The sequence below is a fragment of the Tachysurus vachellii genome, chromosome 24 (assembly GCF_030014155.1).
Source record: "Tachysurus vachellii isolate PV-2020 chromosome 24, HZAU_Pvac_v1, whole genome shotgun sequence".
In the NCBI taxonomy this organism is placed as follows: domain Eukaryota; kingdom Metazoa; phylum Chordata; class Actinopteri; order Siluriformes; family Bagridae; genus Tachysurus; species Tachysurus vachellii.
The window spans coordinates 13,635,865-13,643,814 of NC_083483.1; the positions used below are offsets into that span (position 1 = coordinate 13,635,865).

General features: G+C 41.6%; 1 protein-coding gene across 8 annotated transcripts in view; it reads right to left on the bottom strand.

The window, feature by feature from the left end:
* Positions 1-7,950, bottom strand: part of nfixa (nuclear factor I/Xa) — a 103,942-nt gene that overhangs the window by 43,106 nt on the left and 52,886 nt on the right. The gene's annotated exons all lie outside the window — the stretch shown is intronic.

Here is a 7,950-nt window from a genome sequence, read left to right on the forward strand (position 1 = left end):
AATAAAAACGGCATTTCGTGGAACTGCAAATGAACAAAAAGGTGCAAGACACAAGCTTCCACGAGAAAAGGCTCTCAGGCGAAAACGACAGAAGCGGTTACACGGAGAACAATAAGCAATAAACTGCAGCAATAAACACACCTCATGCTAATATGCCCAAAAAAAAACAAAGCTCACAGCTCTACAACAACATCAGAACAGTCTGACCAAATAAAAATAGAAATCTGTGGCAATATTTCAGCTCTGCATGATTGGAGAAGGAAGAATAAAGAACTCTATATTACGTTCTGTTGCTCATAAGGAGGACTTCCACAGTTGTGTTTGTTTTTGTGTGTTTACTTCTCGTGTCTAGCGGATCATCTGTTCGGATTTTACATACAGATAAAGCGATTATTAACCAAACTAATCATTAAAACTAGACTGAATGTCCAGTTAATATCCGGATAATGAAGGACAAAACAGTCATACAGGTAGATTTTATATTTTATATCTATAATGCTTTATTATCTTACAGTTAAGGTATTTTAGAAAACAAATAAACAACCAAAAACTACGGTTAGGGTTAGGGTTAGATTATCAAATAGGCCACGCCTACCCGATGACGCAATATCTGTTACGCTGTACTGAAATCCCTGGAAATAAGTGCATCCCGTGTCATCTCAGGGAGTTTTTCCTCACCCCTGTCGTCTCTGGCTCCTCGTTCCGGATAAACGTATACGTTTTGATTTCTATCCTGAATTGATGTATTTCTGTAAAGCTACTTTGTGAGAATGTCCCTTGATAAAACTCTATATTTTACACTACTCGATATATTCAGATCTCATATATTAGAAATATAAGCATTTCTCATCATCACAGGTGCCTGATAACCTCCACATGCTCAGGGATCTCCCTGACAGCTGAAGACCATACAGGGAATGTGGGAGTTTCTTCAATTCACAGATTTTCCGGGTTAATTCTGGGTTAAAAATATTTTTAGATATTTGTTCGGTGTGGCTCGTTCTGTTCGTTTTAACGTGCTGTAACACAGGAGAAGAAAACAACTCTGGAGAAACTGGACTTGGTTACTGAAGTCTTTTAGACGGTTTGTAAAATACTCAATTATTTATTACAGGAGAATAAACAGACTTTTTACTGCTTTTGCATGTACACATTGACCTTCAGATTATTCTTTACCAGCAACATGATTCATTCGTTGTTACCTTTAAAATTCATTAAATCTAAAGTTGCATGTTGAATAAAGTTTCAATTCATTTGAAACTTGTTTAGCAATTTCGTGTTTTGTATCTAAGACGGTTTAATGATTTTGCCACGGTTTGTAACTTAGCTCGTTATAATTGGCTCGCTAGTTATGTTTAGCAAATGATAATGTAAAATTTTTTCATTGGTTGTTGCGTTAAATCTTACCCATATACAATAGTGCTATTTTCTGATTGGCTATTGTGTAGCCTCTGTTTTTTGATTGGCTGATAAGTGTCAGGCCAGTGCCAGGGGAGACGCGCTTGATTCCTACCCGGTTCCATAGAGACAGCGGTGCGGACAGAAACATTTTGGGCGCTGCGGCTTATTAAATATGATAAATAGTAAGTTTTTCTGCGTGAGAAATACGATGTGTGACACTTGACAGCCCTGAGTATGTTTAATGTGGTAGTTAGTAAAGAGTTAGACATTTGTAATCGAGCTTGCTGTACTGGCTAGGAAGCTAAATGATTTCGATCTTAGCTGGGTGAGATTTGTTTTCAGTTCTAATGTGCTAATGTGCGAGTTTGCAGAATTTCCCTTTGTCTGACTGTTTAGTGCAGTACCTAGTCATGTAGCGCTGGCTCTTTCCGTCAGTTTGAAATATTTCATTTTTTATATTTAATATTTTAATATTTAATATTTAATTCTCTAATGCTTGAGAATGTTCAGCGTATTCTATCCTCTGTTGATGTTACACAAGTGATCATGAGTTAATGAGCTGAGTTATATTTGACTCTTGTGATCAAACAATTCAATCGTTCACATTTTATTTAGTCACTGGTTGAAGTGATTGTATTGAAATGGACTGATGGACGGTACACATCCTCTTATTCAGAACAATTTGGGCTGAGAACAGTGCCGAGTTTTATGCCACGTCACATTGATTGATGGCGTGAAAAATAGAAAGCAGATGAAAAGAGAAGAAGTTTGTCTCTGGCCCAACAGAATGAACAACACTCTGGCTTTATCTCACTACTTAATGCGTCTCACAAAAACATTTTTTACCCTATGATTTTTTTAATGTTGCTTAGAGAGTCAAGCGTACACAAATCAGTGTTTCACCTCGGGTAAATTTCGACCACGAGAGCTAAAAACAATTTATAATGTTGATTGAATGAGAACTCCTGCGGGGCAAGCAGCTTTCTGTTGGATAAACAGCTTCTTGTGGTCAAGCATTAGATCACTATTTTCCTTTTCTTTCTTTCTTTCCCTCTCTTTTACACACACACACACACATAGGGATGATAATACGTATCTTTATCAGGTAATAGCTTTCTCAGCTGTGTAGTCCTCTTTTCCTTTCACAGGGAATAGATACAAACGGAAAATCGGCCTCGTCCCGAACCGACCGGGAAAACCGATCATCAATACTCACACACACACACACACACACACACCTCCCTCTCTTCATCACTTTTTACCTGTCTAGTGCCCTGCTGCTTCACAGCTTGCTCTCCGAAGGTTAAATTAATAGCAAATGTGCTTTCTGACTTTCTCTTTGGCCTTAAAATTATGGATATACAATGAGGTAATTTCTTGGCAGAAAAGACTTAATTTTATTCCTTTTTTGTTTTTTTGTCTTTTTAATGTTTTCTGCTTTCTCTTTCTGCCTTATTTACAGAGTGGCCTTAGATTTACACGGTTGTGCTATTCCGTTTTTGGATAATCGAGGAATTCTTCCAGTTTTTCTTCCTCTAAAATACATGTGGAACTACAAATGTCAAAAAAAAATGATGAGAGAGAGAGAGAGAGAGAGAGAGAGAGAGAGAGAGAGAGAGAGAGAGAGAGAGAGAGTGAGAAAGTGAGAAAGTGAGAGAGAGAGACAGAGAGAGAAAGTGAGACAGAGAGAGAAAGTGAGAGAGAGAGAGAGAGAGAGAGAGAGAGAGAGAGAGGCAAAGAGAGAAAGTGAGAGAAAAAGTGAGAGATAGGCAGAGAGAGAAAGTGAGAGAGAGAGAGAGAGAGAGAGAGAGGCAAAGAGAGAAAGTAAGAGAAAAAGTGAGAGATAGGCAGAGAGAGAAAGTGAGAGAGAGAGAGAGAGAGAGAGAGAGAGAGAGAGAGAGGCAAAGAGAGAAAGTGAGAGAAAAAGTGAGAGAGAGAGAGGCAGAGAGAGAAAGTGAGAGAGAGAGAGAGAGCGAGAGACAAAGAGAGAAAGTGTGTGTGAGAGAGAGAGAGAGAGAGACAGAGAGAGAGAGAGAGAGAGAGAGAGAGAGAGAGAGAGAGAGAAAGAAAGATTTCTCATTCTTAAAAAATGGATGCAAAATCAATAGGTTAAAAACTCTGATAAACATTAACTGAGTGTAAGATTGTTTATGTCAAAACTCCATGCAGAAACGGTAACATATTATAAGAACTTTGAGATGATCTTAAAGCTTTTAGAGTTATATAGAATTATTCCACACCTTCTGACCAATCAGATTTGAGAATTCGATCAATCGTCGGATGTTAGACTACAGAATATCTGCAAATGTCACCTAGTCATCTGACCGGCACCTCGACAGTTACACTGAGTGATTCAGGATAAAAGCAGCCTGTACATCACTCTGTGTGGTGGAATTGTTACTTATATCGTTCAGAGAGAAACGACTGACTATGAACCACCAATTGTCTGTCAGACGCTCGGCTTCCGCTTGCTGTATGTGCGCCGAATGACGCTCCTCGCAACAAAAAACCTCCTTAAAAAGGAGGGCGCCTAAGACCTGATGTGTGTGTGTGTGTGTTTGTGTCTACTGTGTGTGTAGTGTGTTTGTGTTGGCACTGGTTCAGCATTCCACATTCCAGTGTGATATTCTGCACTGTGACCTCAAAAAAGCTCAGTGTATCTCTCTCTCTCTCTCTCTCTCTCTCTCTCTCTCTCTCTCTCTCACACACACACACACACACACACACACACACACGTTCTGTCTTCCTCCCTCCCTCTTTCCTTGGCTTTACCTCTCTAACGCTCGCGCTGTCCGTCTCACACTCCTTTTTCACATTTCCTCGGCTCGATCCCACCCTTCCCTCCCTCGGCATTCGTTTCTCTGCGTCTCACTTTCACACCGTCTCTTCAGGCTGCGACTTGTCAATATTCAGACGGCTGATTTATGTTTAGCCTGTTTCCTCATAATAACGCCGCTTGTGCAAACTCAAATTAAGGCTCAGTTGAATTCAGTTCAACTAAATTCGATCGCAGCCAGTTAAGAGTGAGGGCGGCGTAGCGCTGCATGGAGGATGTGGTTCAGACCTGCTGCTTGAGCTGAATCTGCTCCAAGCAGCCCGAGGCTCTGACTTTCACTAATACAGTAGCATGATGTCGTTAGCCGAGTGCCGAGGATGTGGTCTTTTGAGGCTTATAGTATTTTACAGGAATTAAACCTGAACCTCGACAGTCCAACAAACACACTCTGTGAGCACTGCTATTCTATCACAAGTCCACAGAGTGTCAGACGTACACTTATTACAAGCGTCTGATCTGTAACATGCTTTAAAAGTCAACTCTCTGCCCACTCATTAAAACACCTGGAGTTAATATCCCTGCGTCGCCGAGCCACAGCTGCTCCTGGCAGTCCCCATAATAGGTGACCCCGGGAACGTGGTTAAAATAAAATGTGTATTTCTTTTGTGAATTCTTATGTCATTTATTTATGTGACTTTTTTTTTTGTAAAATTGCTTTGTGAAATTTCTTGTGAATTTGCTGTACGTATTTTTTGCGAAACGTTCGTTGTGAATTTTGTTGGTCTGTACAGTGTGCGATTTTCTTTATTGGTTACAGAATTATCGTCTGCATCGTTGAGAAATCGACGCAGTTTATTCTGGAATTCTCTGAAATTATTCTGGAAGTTATCAGTGGGTTATTTTAGCAATTCAATCTTATAGGAATTCTCTGCTGATCATTCTGATATTATGGAATTCTCTATTCGTTCGCTGCGCCGTACTTCACCGGTGATTGTTCCGGTATTCTCCGCTGATTTTTTATACTCTGTTCAGGAGGGCACGGTGGCTTAGTGGTTAGCACGTACGCTCACACCTCCAGGTTTGGGGGTTCGATTCCCGCCTCCACCTTGTGTGTGTGGAGTTTGCATGTTCTCCCCGTGCCTCAGGGGTTTCCTCCGGGTACTCCGGTTTCCTCCCCCGGTCCAAAGACATGCATAGTAGGTTGATTGGCATCTCTGGAAAATTGTCTGTAGTGTGTGAGTGCGTGAGTGAATGAGTGTGTGTGTGTGCCCTGTGATGGGTTGGCACTCCGTCCAGGGTGTATCCTGCCTTGATGCCCGATGACGCCTGAGATAGTCACAGGCTCCCCGTGACCCGAGGTAGTTCGTATAAGCGGTAGAAAAATGAGTGAGAGAGTGAGTGAGAGTGTTCAGAAAGTTTCTTTTAGAGATCCTGGATTATATCTGTGGATAGTTCCGGAATTCTCTGTTGGTTATCCAGGAGTTTCTGCTACCAAAATAACCTTCTACTTATACTGCAAACAAATTACTTAATCTGTTGTCTTCATTGTACCAACTGAATAAACACCACCATGCAAGGTAAGCACACCTTAAACCTTAAATAACCTCACACACACACACACACACACACACACACACACACACACACACACACACACACACACACACACACATACACACCCCTCCAGGCACAGCAATGAAATGGAACTATGCAGAAACATCAAACTCCGCACCGCCACACCTGTGTGTGTGTGTGTGAGAGAGAGAGAGAGATCATGATCATCTTCAGCTCCCACTGACACACACTCTCTGTGTTTATTTTTTCCAAACCTCACTTTATCAGCATTGACGTTTCACAAACACAACCCGTGTGAGACGTGTGAGACTGTGGAGGCAAACTGAGGGAGCCGAATCTTACACTGTAGCATTTTGGATGCTGTCGAGTGCTAATGGCTTTTTCATTATCCCCGTGCTTCTAGCTAACGCTGTGATGTAAACATAGACATAAACGCACTGAAGGATCTGCAAAAACAATAGCATTCACTGCTAGAACGTACGCAGGAGTTTGATGATAAGAATAACATTTAAAATAATAAATAACAATAAATAAACGCAATGATTTCATGAAGCTAATTGTTTAGTTGATGTGTAGCCGATTTCAGCTTGAGTCACAAGACAAAAATGTGAGTTGCACAGAACGGGATAAATATGACAACTGTTTACACGGAGAACGCACTCATGCGTCTCGCTATCTCTCTCTCGTTCTGGCAGCGGAGACAATAATATCAACAACAATAATAACACTACAGTCGCAGTGTGATTGGTGCGATTGGCAGAATTTTTTGGCAGCAAGTGTTGCCAAGCAGTGATCCAGGTAACATGTCCACTTCCTCTGCAACTGTGGCACTCTGGGAAAACCTGCGCTGCTTCAATGAGGCCCAGGTGCGCGTATATGTGTGTGCGTGTGTGTGTGCGTGTGTGTGTGCGCGCGTGTGTGTGTGTGTGTGTGTGTGTGTGTTGGCAGGTGGACCTACATGAGTGCCAAAGCAAAAAAAATGTAAGCTGTTCTTCACTATTTTAGTCCTGCTTTGAAAAAGACATCAGCATCATTATCAACTGTGAAAGAACAATTAACGTGTAAACGGTGCAGTTTGACTAGCAACCCCACGGAAAGAAATGCTCGTCTTCGATTGGCCAGCTCTTACTACACACCTTAATTATTTCTTTTATAAAAAAAAAAATAAATAAATCCGTAAAAAGGTGAGATGGCGACAGCGAGATGCTTCCATCTGATGACCACATGTACGCGAGCGAGTCAGGAGGAGGAGTTTGTCAGAAGGAGAGATTTGAGGTTTGGGTTTTGTTTAGGTGATGAACGATGGCCAGAGAATTAACAAAACATAAATAAACCGAACCCGTTCAGATGGGTTCCATGTGTGTGTGTGAAAGGATCAGGCGGTACGATCAAACCCAAGAAAAATACTACGCAGAAGCAGAGCAGGAAAAGGAATTGTGTTCTTTCCACACAGAGAAAGAGAGAGAGAGAAAGAGAGAGAGAGAGAGAGAGAGAGAGAGAGAGAGACAAAGAGAGAAGGGGGGATGATTTAATACCGGTGTATCCACAAGTAGGACATTACTGTATATATCATATTTATCCTGCATTGAAACTGAGTACAACAATATTACAGAGTCAATGCTGTAGGTCTAAACCATAATCTCTCTCTCTCTCTCTCTCTCTCTCTCTCTGGATCTCTGTCTCTCTTACTCACTGTGTGTGTTTGTGCCTTTCTCTCCCAATGTCTCTGTGTCTCTCTCTCTCACTCTGTCTCTATGTCCCTGTCTCACTCTCTGTGTGTCTTTCTATATATGTCTCTCATTAGCGCATGTCTCTGTCTGTCTCTCACTCTGTCTCACTTTGACTCTCTCTCTCTTGTTCTCTCTCTCTCTCTCGTTCGCTCTCTCTCTCTCTCTCTCTCATTCTCTCTCTCACTGTCTCTATGTCCCTGTCTCACTCTGTGTTTGTCTTTCTATGTTTGTGTGTATATGTCTCTCATTAGCGCATGTCTCTGTCTGTCTCTCACTCTGTCTCACTTTGACTCTCTCTCTCTTGTTCTCTCTCTCTCTCTCTCTCTCTCTCTCTCTCTCTCTCTCTCTCTCTCTCTCTCTCATTCTCTCTCTCACTGTCTCTATGTCCCTGTCTAACTCTGTGTTTGTCTTTCTATGTTTGTGTGTATATGTCTCTCATTAGCGCATGTCTCTGTCTGTCTCTCACTC